General features: G+C 34.9%; 1 pseudogene; it reads left to right on the plus strand.

Moving 5' to 3' along the window:
* The first annotated feature begins 8509 nt into the window (after positions 1-8509).
* Positions 8510-19900, plus strand: LOC105784445 (ER membrane protein complex subunit 8/9 homolog; annotated as a pseudogene).

Raw genomic sequence — 19900 nt, forward strand, 5'->3', positions numbered from 1 at the left:
TTATTGATGTTATTTTGGTATACTCCCGAGATGAGATTGAACATGTCGAGCATCTGAGAATTGTTTTTCAAACTCTGTGAGATAAACAACTGTATGCTAAATTTAGCAAATGTGAGTTTTGGTTTTGAGAAGTTGGCTTTCTTGGATATACAGTATCTGCTGAAGGCATTAGAGTGGATCCAAATAAAATTTCAGCAATTGTTAACTGGAAACCGCCGAAAAATGCATCTGAAGTCAGAAGTTTTTTTGGGATTAGTTGGTTATTACCAGAGGTTTGTAAAAGGGTTTTCGATGATAACTACACCATGACTCGATTATTACAGAAAGATGTAAAATTTGAATGGATGGATAAATGTCAGTAAAGTTTTGACCGATTGAAAGCCTTATTGACTGAAGCACCAGTTCAAGTTCAGCCTGAATCGAGTAAGGAATTTTTCATTTATAGTGATGCGTCATTAAATGATTTACGCTGTTTTTTGATGCAAGAAGGTAAAGTAATAGCCTATACTTCTAGACAGCTAAAACCACATGAAAAGAATTACCCGATACATGATCTAGAATTAGCAGCTATTGTTTTAGCGCTGAAAATTTGGCGACACTACTTGTTCGGTGAAAAGTATCATATATTCACCGATCATAAAAGTTTAAAGTATCTGATGTCGCAGAAAGATTTGGATCTAAGGCAACGCAAGTGGCTTGAACTGCTGAAAGATTATGATTTGGTTATTGATTATCATCCGGGAAAAGCAAATGTAGTTGATGATGCACTGAGTAGAAAGTCTCTGTTTGTCTCACGAGCAATGAATACCCAATTATCATTGTCTAATGATGGCTCAATCTTAGCTGAGTTAAAGGCTAAACCGATATTTCTACAGCAAATCTGTGAAGCTCAGAAATATGATAATGAGTTGCAAGCTAAACGAGTACAGTGTGAATTGAATTTATTCAAAATTTCAAGTAGGACCCAATGGTTGTCTGTTATTCAGAGGCAGAGTTTGTGTATCAAAAAATTCAGAGCTTGTATAGAAGATTTTGCACGAAGCTCATAATGGAACTATGTCTGTCAATCCGGGGAGTAATAAAATGTACAATGATTTGAAAAAGATGTACTGGTGGCCGGGAATGAAACGTGATATTTCTGAATTTGTATCTAGATGTTTGATATGTAAGAAAGTTAAAGCTGAACATCAGGTACCTTCGGGATTGTTACAGCTAGTGACGATACCAGAATGGAAATGGGAAAAAGTTACTATGGACTTTGTATCGGCGTTACCCCTATCTCTGAAAAAGAAAGATGTCATTTGGGTAATCGTCGACCATTTGACGAAGTCTGCACATTTTATTCTGGTACGTATGGATTTCTCAATTGAAAAATTGGTTGAATTATATGTTTCTGAGATTGTCATATTACATGGTGTGCCAATTTCTATTATTTCTGATAGAGATCCATGGTTTACATCCCGATTCTGGAACAAGTTACAAGAAGCTTTGGGTACGCAATTACATTTCAGTATCGTATTTCATCCTCAAATTGATGGTCAATCCGAACGTGTGATATAGATTTTAGAAGATATGTTTCGATGTTGTGCTTTATAATTCGAAGGCAATTGGGAGAAATATTTGTCGTTAGTCGAATTCGCATATAATAACAGTTATCAGTCACTGTATGAAACTCTATATGGTCATAAATGTATAACTCCATTGTATTGGACTGAGCTCAGTGAGAAAAAGATACATAGAGTTGATTTGATCCGTGAGACAGAAGAAAAAGTGAAAGTGATCCAAGATAGCATTGAAGCAACTTCTGATCGTCAGAAATCCTATGCAGATGTTAAATGAAAAGAAATAGAGTTTCAAGTTGGTGACAAAGTATTTCTAAAAGTTTCAGCTTGGAAGAAAATTCTTCGGTTTATATGTAAAGGAAAACTCAGTCCACGATTTATCGGGTCATATGAGATCACTGAGAGAATCGGACTTGTTGCATACCGATTAGCCCTAACAAAATTCACAATGTTTTTCATGTGTCTATGTTACGACGGTATCAGTCAGATCCTTCACATGTTATCTCTCCAACGGATGTCGAGATTCAGCCCAACATGACATATAGTGAGGAACCGATCAAAATTCTAGCACGTGAGACGAAAGAACTGAGAAATAAAAAGGTAACTTTAGTAAAAATCCTTTCGCAACGACATGGAATAGAAGAAGCTACTTGGGAACCTAAAAAATAATTAGAAAGCAATATCTGAACCTCTTTACTGATAAGATTTTCGAGGACAAAAATTTCTTAATGGGGGACAGTTGTAACAGCCCGTTTTCAATGAAATTGGAACAGTGGTTTCGGGACCACAAATTCGAGTCCGGAAGAAAAAAACTATTTTAATATTATTTCATGGTCTCATTATGATAGAAAAGTCGTATGAAAATTTTGTTAAGAAAAGTTTACCAATTACATGATTAATTTGATGAAAAGGACCAAATTACATAGAATAAAAAAGTTGAATTCTAGTAGCTAAAGGGATCAAATAGCTATGGAATTCAAAATTGGAGGTCCTTATGCGGAAAATAGACCAATTAGTGGAGTTAATAGATAATTAATATGATTCATCATTGGAAATTTAAGAAAATAAAATGATTAAATTGGAAAGATGATAAAATAAAGATAATAAATTAATTAAATAACAAAATATCATCATTTTTCATCATCTTTCCCAAAAATTAAAATATGGAAACCCTAACCATTGAAACCTAAGCTCAAGCCAACTTATTTTGCTTAATTAGGTAAGCATTTTTCCCCATTTTAATCATTTTATATTTCGAGATCATAATAACTTAATCTAGCTATCCTAGGAATTAATTTATAAAGTTATCAAAGTATTAGGGTTTTGCCATGTATGAGTATGTATGAATTATGAAGTTTTATGGTAGAAAATGAAAGGTTGTTGATAGATAAACAATTTTTGTAAAGTGAATTTTAATGAAATTGTGATTTGGGACTAAATTATAAAGGTGGAAAATTAAAGGAAAAATTCTAAATTTTGTGAAATACATGGGTTGTTATTGTTACATGTAAAAATTGGCTAGGCTTGGAATAAGGATTAAATTGTATGAATTTTATTTTCCAAGCTTAGGGATAAAATTGTAATTAATCAAAAGTATAGGGGCAAAATGGTAATTTTGCCTAAGATGTGAATTTCTATGTTATACAAACATACTAAGCATTAAATGCTTACTCTGTTTCACTTCCTCTGTTTTATAGTAATTCGGAAGCTCGTTGGGTTGGAAGCTTGGTGGAGATATCTCACACTATCCATTAGCTCATTTCGGTATATAAAGCAAACTAAATTTTGGTTATAATGGCATGTATAGGTTAAATTTAGCCAATGATGGCATGTAAATGTTTTGGTTGTAACTAGCCATTGGAATAACTTGTTATGGATATGTTTTGAAGTGTACATAAGAGGCTATATCATGTTCAATGTGTGTTTTAAATGATTGAATGATGGAAATCACATAGTTATATTGATGTTGGGTTTAAGGTAGTCAGTTTTGTTATAAATAAGCATATATGTTTATATGATCAATTAGGTAAGTATAATTACTTGATTATATGTGGAGTTATCATATGTATTAAACTAGACTTTGGCTTGATTTGAATGCTTTGGTGTGGCTTGATGATATGTTAAAGTGTTAATGTAGGTTGATGTCGAGTTTGGGAGAGAAATGTGGTCTTAGAAATGGCCTAGTTTCATCCACATGGGTAGAGACATGGGCGTGCGTCTCAGCCGTGTGTGACACACGGCCTAGCACATGGGCGTGTGGTTCAGCCGTGTGTACCCTGTATCTTTAAAATTGCACAACAGAATGCTCAGATATTTTCAAACGGCCTAGCACAAGGGCGTGTGGCTTGGCCGTTTGACTCCTGTACCTATTTATTACAAGTCAGTATGCTCACACGGTCTAGCATACGGGCGTGTGGTTTGGTCGTGTGACCAAGTCAGAGAGCACCCTAATTTGGACACGGGCTGGGACATGGCCGTGTGTCCCTAATTCGAATGCGCACACGGCCTGGCCACACTGGCGTGTGTCCCCTGCACCTTGAAAAAGTTTTGATATTTTTCAAAAAATTTCCTAAGTGCCCGGTTTAGTCCTGACTTGTTTCTAATATAAATTTTGAGCCTCAAGGGCTCATATGAGGGACAATATGATTGAATATGATTGATTTATGATATGAATGTTAAATGATATAAAATGTCTATATTTGATCTATAAATTTTGGTAATGCTTCGTAACATTGTTCCGATGACGGATATGGGTTAGGGGTGTTACATGGCAGGCTTGAACGACCCTTAAACAATAAATGTAACAACCTATTTTTCAGTGGTAATGAAATAGTGGTTTTGGAATTACAAATTTCTATCGTTTCAAATCATAAGTATTATTTATAGAATATTTATGGAGTCATTAAGCTCAGTATTAAATTTTAGTTAAGAAATTTTTGCGTTTAGATAATTAATTAAGCAAAAAGACTAAATCGTAAAAAGAGTAAAAGTTGAGTTCTTTTAGTTAAAGGGATTTAATACATTTGAATTTTTAATCTAAGGGTCTTGAGTGGTAAATATACCATTTAAGGAATTAGTGCATGTGCATGGGCTTGGTTTTATTGAAATTATTCATTAGTGATAAGGGTAAAGTAGTAAATTAACGATTAAAAATAAAATTAAGTAAGAAAAGATAAAAACAAAGTGATCATCTTTATGTTTTTTCCTTTGGAGAACTGAAATTCACCATTTAAGAGGAAATAAGCTTCGGTTTGGATTCTTCTTGCATGATCAAAACTTGGATAAAAAAGACAATAACCGAGGAAAAGGGAAAATAGCAGATTAGTCCTTACGTGTTGTTCGGAATCGAATAGTAGGTAAGTTCATAGCATTTAATTACTATGAATTTCTATTTTTATTTCTATATTATGATTCTTTAAATATTATGCTCATAGAAAATATTTGTATGATTGCACATATGTGCCCCTATTTGTACTTCAGTACCCTTAAACGCACATACGTGCCCTGTTTGTACTTTGATACCCCTGAATGCACACACGTGCCCTATCTTTACTTCGACACCCCTGATTGCACACGTGTGCCCATGTTTGTACTTCGGTACACTTGATTGCACATACGTGCCCCTATATGTACTTCGGTACCCCTGAACACATTTACGTGCCTTAATTGTACTCTGGTAACCCTGAAATCAAATAGTATATGAATTGTGTCTAATTGTATTAGATTAAATGTTATACAATGTCTTTACTAAGTTATGTAAACTTATTGGTTCTTCTGGATTGTTTTGTAGATAACTGTTGCTGACATTTTGGAACGATCAATCAATCGACTCACACTATCCATCGAAGTTGGTAGTTTTTGTGTCTCTTAGGGTAGTGGAATGTATATGTGGCTAAATGTGTTGGTTTGGTACACTTTGATACTTTACTAAACTATGACACTAGGTATTTTACATACTTGTAAATAGGTTCTTTTTGGTGTAACTAGAACTGTATGAAAATGAGTACTTGTGGTATGTTTTGGTATATGTTTGAACTAGGTTACTATGCATGAAATGAAGCAATATTTATATATTTTGATAGTTGATGTTTTGATGTAATTGTGGTGTCTTTTAATGGCACATTGGTTGGTTGATTTTAGGGTGTTAAATGGCATGCTCATGTAGTGGTGAATGTTGTTTAAGTCCCTTAGATGTATGCTAAAATGTTTAGATTTGTTAAGTATGAAATTGATTGTGAAATGGCCTGATTTTAGGTAAATTTTGGGTCACACTGCCTGAGACACAAGCGTGACCTTGTGAGGCACATGGCCTGGCAACATGGTCGTGTGCCATTTGAAAGTTATTTTGTATACAAACACGACCTAACACACAGTCTGTCATACGGGCATATGGGGTAACTCAGAGAGTTACACAGCCTGGCACACGGGCGTGTGACACGGCGGTGTGACCTTACTCAGAGAGTTACATAGGTGAGGACATGGGCTGAGACATGGCCATGTGTCCCTAGTTCAAAAATTACATGGCCTGAGACACGGGCATGTGTATCGGCCGTGTGCTGTGACCCATGTTTTGTATATTTTGCATCTTTTTCCTAAACTTTCAAATTGTTTCCAAGTAGTACCGATTTGCTTCTAAGTTATTTTTAGGGCCTCGAGGGCTCGATTTAGGGACAATATACATGTATGGTTTATGATATATTTAATTTATTGAACGATATTACGTTGCATGGTTTTTGGTTAATCTTTAATACTTCGTAACCCTAATCCGATGATTGATACGGGTTTGGGGTGTTACAATAAACCAACCACCAACAAGTCGGGAGGTCACCTATGAACTCACCCTCCTGGGATGACTACTCGTAGAATGGTTGACCTAATATTTTTGGGAACATGAAGTCGTTTGGTCACCAAACATCACATGGGCTCAACAACTTTATCCCACTAAAGTCTAAATGAATGACAGGATCTATCCCGTCACAAACATTCTCGTCCCATCGAAGACATCCCTCTAGCGTGATTCGTAATGATGGCTAGATGGAAAATCCAACACGTTAAGACCATATTAAATGAGACGTCTGCCTATAAATACCCCTAGAAATGATGAAGAAGGATTAACCCTTTAAGAATACCGAGCCTACTCCTTGTCAATGCATTCTCAACTCTCAATCTTTATGTTCTCTTCACCACCACTCTCCATAACCTTCGGCTCTTCGCCCTAACTGGGTGACTCGACCTCTATAGCAACCAGTCTCCTTTCTTCAGTACTTCTCCTTTGTTGTACATTGTATCAACAATACTTTTAATAAGCATTTATAACCTTTTATTGATTTTTATAGATTTTTTTTTATCATTTTAATTATTTTTATAGAATTTTCTATAATTTCTATTTTTATAATATTTTATTTTTTCATAACATATAAATAATATTTTAGAATATTTAATAGTTTTTGTATTTTTTTTAAAATTTTATGATATTTAACCATTTTCATTGATTTTCTATGATTTTAAAATTTTTATAATATTGTAATAATTTTATAATATTGTAATAATGTTTAGGCTTAAATAATTAAAATAAATAAATTAAGCCCTCTTCAAAAAAATTAAAAAATCAATTAAGCCCTCCACATCAACATCTTTCCATGTTAGCCACCACATAATCAAAATTGTCATCTCAATCGCCATGTCACCTATCACATAAACACTTAACAGTCCATCAGGGGCTTTGGCAGAAAATCATATTCAAGGGGCTTAATTGATTTTTAAATTATTTTCAAATGACTTGTTTTTAGTACTTTAGCATTTTATATTTTGATAAATTTTTAAAAAAGTTCGTATAAAAAATGAGAATAATGAGATTTGAACAAAAGAGACATTATAATCATCACCATCTCAACTTTACCATTTCAACTAAAACCTAATTTAATTTTTATATAAACTAGAAATCCTAATCACATGGAGCAGAGACTACAGATCTAGAACACAGATATGTGTTTTAAAATAACATACAAGAAATAGTGAAATGTATGGTTTGAAACTAATTAATCATAATAACACATAAAATATGTATGATATTAAAATAAAAATTAAATTAAGTTATGAGTAAAATGAAATTTAATCACATAACTACATAAGATAAACAATACTAAATGTACTACAATTATTTATCATGGTTTTATTATCAATTGTGAGTTCTTGTCAAATTGACTTGTTACACTAACTCAATTAACATTATTATTAATATATACAACATGTGGATATAATAAATTGTGCATATTAAAAAAGGAAAGTATTTGCTACATTACTAGTGAAGTTTTTAGATTCCACGAAAGCAGGATGAGAGGGTTAACAAGTGTCCTATAAGGGTATAGTAAAATATTTAAAAAAGAAAGACACATGATAATTTTTAAAGCTACTTATGGATTAAAAAAAGTATACTACCAATGTATCAAATACTAAAATTGTATAAAAAATATTAAAATAAAATTTTGGTTGAGTGGTAAATTTAAAGTTTTATTAATCTAATTAGTGCGTGTTCAAATCTCATTATATGATTATTTTTCTTGGTTTTGTTAAAATAAAAGACTAAAATACCCTCAAATAATATGACTCATTTTAATTACGAATGGGTATTTTCGTAATTTCCTTTTTGTTAAAATGAAAATATTAAAATACTTCAAATAATATGACTCATTTTAATTATGAAAATACATTTTCTTAATTTTTAATCAAGTTGGTATGCGATTAACCCAATGGCACCCATTCCACTAGAAATTTTATCAATAGTATAGATTTTTTTTATAATTTTTTTAAATAAATTATACTATAGAGATTAAATTCGAAATTAACCATTAATAATTGAATGAAAAAAAAAAGAATTTTGTTGTGGTTTGATATTATCTAATAAATTCAAGAGACTAAATGAGTCAAACAAATGAAGAAAACCAAAAATGGCGGTCGAGTTGAAGTACGAGATCTCTCAGAATGCTTATATAAAGTTGGTTCTACATACACTGAAGCATAATACCACGACGGTTAACAGCCTCTTACTCAGCCGAGTCAACCTATAAAATGAAAATGTCGTTTAGATCATTGACTCGGTCCCTCTCTTTCACTTCAATCTTCCTTTATTGCCTCATCTTAAGATTGCCATCATCATGGTAATCTCATTTTAGGGTTTAATATTCAGTTTCCATGGTTTTATTAATAGTTTCTTTTATTTATTTATTTGGTAAAGTTGCTCTGTTGGTAAGAAAAGACCCTTTTGGAAGTTCTTGTCTTTGAAAATTGTTAATTGTATTTCTATATCTAATAACAGTTTATACATAATCTTATGTTGATTCATAGAGCTGATTTCTAGGGATCATAGAATTGATTTGTAGGGATTTGGTTTATTGATTTGCAAGGATTTGGTTCATTGATTTCTTTCCTTTTCTATCATTTGTAACATGTATAAATTCTTCATTTCTGAGATAAATAACACAACAACAATATTCTTTTCTCTATATTTTTTCCTATTTACATAGTATCAGAGCAGGTTTATTCAATATCAAGATTTTTTTTCTTTGTGAGGGTTAATCAATCCCGTCTTTTGTGATTGATTTATTGTACCTTTTTTTTTAAGTTGTGCCTATGTGTTTGAGGTTGTGTATATTTTTTTATGGTACTAGAATCTATAATTCAAGATGATAGACAACATGTCTAACTTTGATTTATGTGCTTCTATTGGAACTACCACGAAATTTAATGGTAGAAATTATGCCCTTTGGTCTGAAGCATTTCATACATTCCTTGGTTCTCAAGGTCGTGATCATCATCTAGTTCAAACAATGGCAAACACTCAAGATCCCAAATATGCAACCTGGCGTCAATATGATTGTGTAATGAAAACTTGGTTGCTGAATTCCATGGAACCTAAGATTGCTGCCTTCGTTGAATTGATGTCAACTACTAAGGAGATGTAGGGCTCTATCAAAGAAATGTTCTCTAATGATGATAATAATTATTGTATTTTCTCTTTGTTTCAACAATTTTTTGATAATAAACAAGGTGAAAAATCCCTTCTTGAATTTTTTTGCTGCCTATAAAGGAATTATCAATAAATTCTTTGAATTGCAGCCCCTCTCTACAGATTTAGAAACTCAAAAAAGTCAATAAGAAAATCTCTTTGTTTGTGAATTTCTTATGAATATGAATGTCCAGTTTAATACTCCTTGAAGTCAATTACTTGGTGAAAGGACCATGCCTACTCATTAAGCAACTTTGTCTCGCTTGCAACCAACTTCTTGAACTCTTTCATCTCCACATATTACTCTTGAATATTCTACTATGGTTGGACAAGGACGTGCGCAGAATAATGGCAAGAGTAAAGGACATGATAGAAAATGTGATTTTTATGGCAAAACGAACATAGCAAAGATGAATGCTGGGAAAATCATGGTAAACCAGATTGGGCTACCAAACGTACCAAAAGGCACAACATTTCTAAGACAGCTGCTGCTACTTTAACTTCTAATGGATTTTTTTTTCAATTGGACTTGAGGATGTTATTCAAATTTCTAAAGTGGAGCAGGAGCGACTAATTCACTCACAACCTAATTTTATGGCCTCTCATACTCTTCAAATAGGTAAGCTACACTAGCAACTCTTTCTAGTAATTCTTGGTTAATAGATTCAGGTGCATTAAATCACATGACTAGTGACCAACGTCAATTTGATAATTTTACTCCTTATCAATCTCTGTCACCTATTACTGTTGCTGAAGGGTCTGTTTCCATTGTCTCTAGTTTTGGTACTGTTCATACCCTTTTCTTACACTTAATCAAGTCTTACATGTTCCCAAATTATCATTTAATCTTCTTTTAGTGCATCAAATCACAAAAGCTATAAATTGTTCTATAATCTTTTTTCCTACTCATTGAATTTTTTAGGATCTCCAAACGAATACATTGATTGGACATGGATTTAAATCAGGAGGTGTTTATTATCTTAATTCTTTTATTGTTATTGTTGTTGGTGGTGTGCCACCTTATGATTGTCATTGTTGTTTAGGTCATCCTAATTTTTCCAAGCTAAAAAAAATAGTACCTTTCCTTGAGTCCATTTTTTTAATAAATTGTGATGCATGTCAATTAGGAAAACATCATAGAGCTTTTTTTTTCCTTCTAGAAAGAGTTGAGGTTTAAGTCCTCTTGATCTAGTTCACTATGGGGCCTTGTCGTTATCCTACTGTGTCTGGTCATAAGTAAATTATTACATTTGTGGATGATTATTCTTGAATGACTTGGATTTATTTGTTAAAAGGCAGGTCTTTTATTTTTTATGTATCTCAAACCTTTAATAATGAGATAAAGAATCAATTTTCTACAAGTATTCATGTTTTTCGATCTGATACTACTTTAGAACATATGAAAACTGACTTCTCTTATTTTTGTTCTGCTAATGACTTCATTCACCAAACACCATATGGTCATACTCCACAATAGAATGGTGTGGCAGAACGTAAAAACAAACATCTTCTCGATATTACTCGTACTATTATGATTCAAATGAATATGCCCAAATATCTTTGGAGTGATGATGTTCTCACTGCTGGATTTCTCATTAATCGGATGTCATCTTCTACTCTTAAAGGTGACATTCCTTTTAAATGTCTTTTCCCAAATTCTCCCCTATTTTCTTTAACTCGTATTTTTGGGTGTGTTTGCTTTATTCTTCTATTTGAAACTGGTATGGATAAGTTGTTTCCCAAAGCTGTCCATTATGTTTTCTTAGGGTATTCTAGAACTCTAAAAGGGTACAAATGTTATGATCCAGTGTCAAAAAAATATTTGTTTCAGCAGATGTTACCTTTTCCGAGTCAGAATCATTTTTTCAAAACTTTAAAGTCAATGAGTCAGTTTCTCTTCCTACCACAATAACACCATCTCCTGTAACTCTTCCTTATTCAAAACCTTTACAAGTTTACACTAGACAAAATAATTTGCAAACTCCTCCTATCTCTCAGCCATCTCCTTCAGTGCATTCTACTAATGATCCTAATGATTTTCCAATAGCTTTTCGGAAAGGTAAGCGCTCTTGTACCCAACATTCTACTTCTAATGTTGTTTCCTTTAATTACCTTGGTCATTTTTTGTCGTTTAGCTTTATCCGTGTTGTCCATATCTATTCCAGAAAATTATACAGAGGCAATTCAAGATCCTAATTGGAAACAGGACATGAATGAGGAAATGTCAACTCTTTTCAATAGACATACATGGGACTTGGTACCTTTACCTAAAGGAGTTTCACTTGTTGTTTGTTATTGGGTCTTTACTTTAAAATACAATTCTAATGGCTCTGTTGATTGGTATAAAGCCCAACTGGATACACTTAGACACTAGATATCGATTTCTTTGAAACCTTTTCACTTGTTACACAACATAACTTTATTCGTGTTCTCACCTCTATTGCAGTCAATCATGATTGGCCATTGTATAAACTAGACGTCAAGAATGTCTTTCTGTATAGATATGTAAATGAGGAAGTTTATATAGAGCAACCACATGGATTTGTTGCTCAGGGGGAGACTCACTTAGTATGTAAGCTCAAAAGGACTATTTATGGATTAAAGCAGAGTCCTAGAGCTTGGTTTGATAAATTCAGTTAGGTTGTTTTTAAAGTAGGATTCAAGCGAAGTTAGGCTGATCATTCGATATTTGTGAAACATAGTTCATCGGGGATTGTAGTACTTATTGTTTATGTTGATGATATACTCTTGTCAGGTAGTAATATAAATGGCATTGAAGTAACCAAGAAGCACTTGCAGCAACAATTTGTCACCAAAGATCTTGGTCAATTAAGGTACTTTCTTGGCATTAAAGTTGCCTGTGGTAAAGGTGTAGTACTATTTCAAAGGAAGTATGCAATTGATCTATTACAAAAAGCAGGTTTACTCGGTGCAAAACCATTAGATACACCAACGGAACCAAATCTAGACTTGTGGACATTATGCATGTTGTGGGCTTGATTAGTCAATTTATGGATAAGCCTAAAAAGGATTATTGGGAGGTTGCTTGCAACATTTTCATATATATAAAGAAATCTCCAGGAAAAGAATTATGGTTAAAAAATAACAATCATGTGGAATTAGTTGGCTTTTCTGATGGAAACTATGCTAGTGACAAGAGTGATAGAAAGTCAACATCAGGTTATTGTAGCTGTGTAGGTGGGAATCTAATAACTTGGAAGAGTAAGAAACAGACAGTTATATCAAGATCTAGTGTTGAAGTAGAATACCGTGTCATGGCTCACACGACATTTGGTTGAAAGCTTTACTCAAGGATTTTGGTATCATCGATTCAGATCTAATTCCTATACATTGTGATAGTCAGGCGGCAATTCATATTGCAAGCAATCATGTTTTTCATGAATGAACAAAGCACATCAAGTCAATTGTCATTTTGTGGTCAATACAATTACACTAAAGCACTTAAGAAGGAAGACTTCCTCAGATTGAGTGACAAGCTTTGCATGATAGACATCTATGCTCCAACTTGAGGGGAGTGTTAGTTGCCTTTCTATATCTAGTAACAGTTAGATTCATAGAGCTGATTTGTAGGGATCATAGAATTGATTTGTAGGGATTTTTTTCTGATTTCTTTTCTTTTTCTATCCTCTGTAATATGTATGAATTCTTCACTTCTGAGATGAATAGCACACAAAAATATTCTTTTCTTTGCAATTATGCTTGTTTACAAAGTTTTGATGCTAATACATATACATATACATATACATATACATATACATATACATATACATATACATATACATATACATATGTTGGAATCCCTATAATTAAGGATAGAAATTTGTTGGAATCCCTATAATTAATGATAGAAATCTTACCTTATTACTAGTAGTTCCCTTGTAAATAGAAACTAATCTCAATTATTGATTCTTAGGAAATTAGGATTTGTTTCCTTTAAAATGATTATTCCTCTTTTTATAATCTGTAAACTAAAGCATAAGAATAAGAACATAATTTTTTCCTCTGAGTTTTTTCATGGCATCAGGGCTTTAGGATTCATTCGATCCTATTTTTTTCTCTAATTTCCCTTCCTAAAAATTCCTTCGGTTTAGTCCTCCAATGGGTGATATCAATGAAAATTTCTTTGAAACTGAGACATCACAAATAACTCAGAATATCAATCAGGGAATCACTCAAGGTGAAAATAATTCCTCCCTTATAATCACCAATCATCGGTTAAATGGGAAGAACTTCTTGCAATGGTCTCAATCAGTTCTTATGGTGATTCGTGGTCGTGGCAAATTAGGGTACATCAATGGAGAAATTTCACGACCAACCATAGCTGATCCAATTTATGCCACTTGGGAACTCAACAATTCAATTGTAATGGCTTGGCTAATCAATTCGATGGAAGGCCGTATAAGCCACACCTATCTTTTTTTCAAAAATGCAAAATACATGTGGGATGCAGTCAAAGAAAACTACTCAGATCTTGGAAACGCCTCCCAAGTATTTGAGATCAAGCTTAAGTTAAAGGATATCCGACAAGGAACACTAGAGGTAACTCACTACTACAACAATCTGAAAATTTTGTGGCAAGAACTGGATATGTATTATGAGGCAGATTGGGGTGAATGCGTAGAACACAATAGGTTATGACCCATCTCAACAATGAACGTCTTTATGAGTTTTTAGCAGGACTGAACCGTGAGTTAGACGAGGTTCGTAGCTGAATTCTGGGGAGATCACCTCTTCCAACAATCGGTGAAGCATTTGCAGAAGTTAGAAGAGAGGAAAAACGTCGTCTTGTCATGATGGGAGATTCAAAGGAACCTAAACCTATGACCCCGATTTCTAACCGTCCTACTGAATCCTCTGCACTCATCTCCAAAGGTCCATAGCCACAAAAACAACGTGCTGGAAATGATTCTGGATCAACAAGACCATGGTGTAGTCACTGCAATCATGTTGGTCATACAAAAGAAAAATGCTTCAAACTCCATAGCTATCCTGAAAAAAAACAGAAGGATAATAAGACTGCCTTGTTATCCTCCACAACTGCTGATGATGTTCTTGATGTTCGCTTAACCAAAACACAACTTGAGACTCTCCATAAGATACTTGGTACTCCCACTACTCATGGATCTCTAGCCACTCAAGGTACTGCCCTCAACATTGCTTTTGAATCTAATAATCAATCTCCTTGGATACTCGATTCAGGCGCCTCCGATCACATGACAGGTGACTCCACGTTGTTTCACACCTACACTCCTTGTCATAACAAATCCCGAATCCGCATAGCTGGCGGTTCTTACTCACCTGTGGCTGGAATAGGAGAAGTACAAATGACAGAGAGTTTTTCTCTCGATAAAGTCCTACATGTCCCAAACTTGTCCTGTAATTTACTTTCAATTAGTAAACTTACTAAGGATGAAAAAGTTCTTGCTGAATTTTCTGCAATCAGTTGTGTGATATAGGAACAGAAATCGAGGAGGATGATTGGCACTGCTAAAGTTGATGATGGACTATATATTTGGAATAAAAACAGTACACAATGGGGATTAGCTCTATCCACTTCAAAAGAGGGCACTAATATGTTATGGCACCGTAGGTTAGCACATCCAAACTTTGTGTATTTGAAAAAACATCTTCCTCTGTTATTTCGAAATAAAAGTATTAATTTCTTGAAGTGTGAAATTTTCCAATTATCTAAACATACCCGTTTGCCATACCCATTAAAACCACATATTCAGTCCCAACCTTTTTCGCTAATCTATAGTGACTTATGGGGAGCCAGCCGAGTGAAAAATATTACAGGGGCTAGATGGTTTATAACATTCATTGATGATCATACTAGGGTCTGTTGGGTCTATCTACTCAAAGAAAAATCTGAAACACCCAAAGTATTCCAAAATTTTCACTCAATGGTTCGAACCCAATTCAACTCTACCATACATACCCTCCGTACTGACAATGGGAGAGAATACTTCATCTCTGTCTTAAGTCCATACCTTTCTGACCAAGGCATTATACACCAAAGCTCTTGTCCTGACATTCCTCAACAGAACGGGATCTCTTAGAGAAAAAATCGTCATCTCCTTAATGTGACTCGAGCCATAATGTTCACTATGAATGTTTCAAAATACTTGTAGGGAGAAGCTGTCCTCACTGCCTGTTATCTCATAAACCGAATGCCATCAAAGATCCTCAATTTCCAAACACCTCTAAATACTCTTTTAAAGGCCTTCCCTCTATTTCATGTTCCTAATCTTCCAGCCAAAATATTCTATTTGTAAAGCTTTTGTCCATAACCATCAACCAAATCAATCCAAACTTGATCCTCGAGCCCACACCTGCATCTTCATTGGATATTCCCCTACACAAAAAGACTATAAGTGTTACTCACCTACATTGCACTGAATGTTTATCTCTCGGGATGTTACCTTCTTTGAAAATGAACCATACTTTGCAGCATCTCATCTTCAGGGGGAGATTTTTAATGAAGATGAGACCCTTAATACTCTCCTCATTATACCTCCTGATCCTACTACTATTATCACAAACAAACCTATCCCAGATTTAGTTGCTGTTTCCCCTGTGCAGTAAGAATTTAACACCGTCATTCTCAATAACAATACCTCCACTGAAGTACAACAGCCACCTGATCAAGGAAAATAGAAAATACAGGTTTACTCCCGACGGAATCGTTCTCCTGAAACTGATACAGCAGTGCCAATTACATCTCCAACCGAGGACTGTTCTGAAACAGAAGTCCCACCTCCGTCACCATCCATCTATCTTCCAATTGCAGTTCAAAAGGGTACAAGGAGCTACACTCAACATCATATTTCTCGGTTTGTATCCTATGGAAATTTATCTAAGTCTTACAAAGCTTTTGTGGCTATTGTTGATTCTATAAAAACTCCAAAAAATATAGAAAAGGCTCTTGAATCAGCTGAGTGGAGACAAGCCGTGATAGAAGAAATGAAGGCCCTCAAAAACAATGAAACATGGGAAGTCTCGAATCTACCTAAAGGGAAAAAATCGTAGGATGCAAATGGATTTTCACTACGAAATTTAAACCCGATGGCCGTATTGACCGATACAAAGCTCGACTTGTGGCTAAGGGATTCACCCAAACTTATGGTCTCGACTACAAAGAGACGTTTGCACTGGTTGCCAAGCTAAACACCGTTCGGGTCCTACTATCTCTTGCTGCCAACCTTGATTGGCACTTGACTCAATTGGATATAAAAAATGCTTTTCTCAACGAGGAATTAAATGAGGAGGTTTACATGGATTTCCCACCCGGGTTTGAAGAAAACAAGGACCAAGTGTGTAAGTTGAAGAAGTCTTTGTATGGGCTGAAACAATCTCCACGAGCGTGGTTCAACCGATTTGCAAAAGCTATGACTAGCAGAAATTACATTCAAGGGCAGACAGACCACACCATGTTCTACAAGCACTCGGAAGAGGGTAAATGTTGCATCCTTATCGTTTATGTCGACGATATAATATTAACAGGAAATGACTAGAGCGAAATTTTGAGATTGAAAGAATTTCTTGGTACAGAGTTTGAACTTAAAGACTTGGGGAGTCTTAAATATTTTCTTGGTATAGAGGTAACAAGGTCGAAAAAAGGTATCTTCATTTCCCAAAGGAAATATGTTCTTGATCTACTGTCGGAAATTGGTTTGATGGGCAAGAACCGGCCGAAACTCCTATGGAGTTTAACCTTAAATTGGGAACTAATGAGGATGGAGAAGAAATCGATAGGGGAGATATCAACGTCTAGTAGGAAGGCTCATCTACCTATCTCACACCCGTCCGACATAGCCTTCAAATGTGAGTGTTATTAGTCAAGATATGCATGCCCGAGGAGAAGCACCGGAAGTCGCATATAGAATACTAAGATATCTAAAAGGAACTCTGGTAAAGGCACTGTACTTCAAGAAGCATCAACCGAAGCGTGGAAGTCTACATCGATGCTGATCGGGCAAGTTCATTAATGATAGACGCTTTACAAGCGGCTATTGTAGTTATGTTTGGGGTAATCTCGTGACGTGGAGGAGCAAAAATAGTCTGTGGTAGCACGCAGCAGGTCTGCCGAAGCGAGTATCGAGCACTATCTCATGGTATATGCGAAGGAGTTTGGATACAAATACTTATGGGAGAACTAAAAGTGCCTTATACCGGACCTATGAAGATGTCTTTGTGACAACCAGTGCTTGTCAAGATAGCATATAATCCTGCATCATGATCGGACCAAACATGTGGAAATAGATCGTCACTTTATAAAAGAAAAAATACACTCAGGAGAAGTATGCATCACCTACCTACCTACTAGACAACAAGTTGCAGACATGTTAACTAAAAGTTTGAACAGAAACATGTTTGAAGAACTTATTGGCAAGCTGGGTTTGATTAACATCTACACTCCAGCTTGAGGGGGAGTGTTGGAATCCCTATAATTAAGGATAGAAATCTGTTGGAATCCCTATAATCTATCCTTACCTTATTACTAGTAGTTCCCTTGTAAATAGAAACTAATCTCAATTACTGATTCTTAGGAAATTAGGATTTGTTTCCTTTAAAATGATTATTCCTCTCTTTATAATCTGTAAACTAAAGCAGTAGAATAAGAACAGAATTTTTTCCTCTGAGTTTTTTCAACATATATCATGGGTTGGTTTTGATTAGGTTGAGGAGCATTATGGATCTCAGGGCTTGATAATTGTGGGTTATTTCATGCAAATGTGAGATTTGATGATACAGAGCTAGGCATTGTGGCAAAGAACATTGGTGATCATATTTGCCGCTACTTTCCTCAAGCTACCATTCTCTTGGTATGTATTTTGATAAATGCTGGAAGTGTATATATTGTTATATATGCTGCTTTGCTTGTTATGGTAGGTTTCAATCCTTTTCTGTTCTGTGACTTTGTCTTCTGTAGTTAGATAACAAAAAGCTTGAAGCTGTGCCCAAAGGAAAAGGCCAGAGTCCCCTGATGCAGGTTCATGTTCACTCGTGGTATTTGTATTTTAATTTTTACCTATTTAGTTTTGTTTGATTTGCGGGCGAACTGAAGGGAGTACGGTTCCACTGCCCGTGTAATACTGTCTGTGGTAGTAGGGAAAAGCTGCATATCTAGCTTACGATTTACGGTAATAGGAGTTAAAATCAGTGGGCTTGAAGGCTCTGTTGCTTTATATATCCATGTAAGGTAGTTTGACGTATCTACTCCCCGTGACTTGAGCTGATTACGTTTTGTGCTGAGTACTTGGACAACCTTGAAGTTTTCTATATTTGGTTTGTATATTTTGGTCTGTGTCGTAGACTTCTTGTCTGATCTATAGTGTTGGCTGCAAATGCAATCGCTATTCCTAATTCAGTAGCATAGAGGTTCCACTGCTCTCTCTGTTAGAAGGTGGATTACCTTAAAGGAACAACGGCTCTTGTTGGTTGGAAGGGTCATTGCCTAATTAGGTTTTTTTGCATTTATATGTGGGTTAATGAAGTACTCCTTTTGTCCATTCCGTGGATGAGGAAGTATTTGGAGATGCTCTTCTACGGGGCACTCCATCTCTATATATCTTCTAGATGATGTATCTTAGCAGTAAACTTGTATGTGCGCTTTGAATGTTTTCACTGACCATCATATTTTGTGCCTCCTGTAGTAATGTTAAACTCGGGGTACCTTTTTTTTTAAATGACCGATACTAGTTTCTGGTCATTTAGGGGCATTTTCCTTTAGAAGTTTGAATGCATTCATGTGTTCAACAATTTTTATTTTGTCTTTGGCTAGTAATGATGTTTATCTTGTCATGTATTAGCTTTATACAAGGGATGCATCCAAGAAATGGAAACTGGCTGTACCTGATGGAGGCAGCCAATTGGCAATCAAGGAGCCAGCAGCAAATGTTACATTTCATCTAAGAAATGGCAGGATATCGTAGACTTGGATGACCATCTTGACGACATTAAGAAGTATCTTATGGGATTCTTTTCTCTTATAACATAAATATCTGATGCACATGTTATCTCCCTGATTGCAGGGACTGGCTGAATCCAGAACTCTTCAAGTAAGATCCTTCATTGGTTGGATTAAGGTGATGGCTGATGCGGAGACTTGTTCTGCGAGACTACGAAGTTGAGAATGAATTTGACAAACAATGCGCTTAGAGATGTATTATTTGGCAGGTGATTTTGTTTGTGATGTATTAACCGAGTATTTGCTTTACGCTCAATAAGATACAGTCCACATTTTTCTTTGTGAGAAACACATGCTTTTTAAGTTGGTATGTGTAGAAACTTGTAAGTTGAGTGCAAAGCA

Source organism: Gossypium raimondii, chromosome 13 (genome assembly GCF_025698545.1).
Source record: "Gossypium raimondii isolate GPD5lz chromosome 13, ASM2569854v1, whole genome shotgun sequence".
Classification (NCBI taxonomy): domain Eukaryota; kingdom Viridiplantae; phylum Streptophyta; class Magnoliopsida; order Malvales; family Malvaceae; genus Gossypium; species Gossypium raimondii.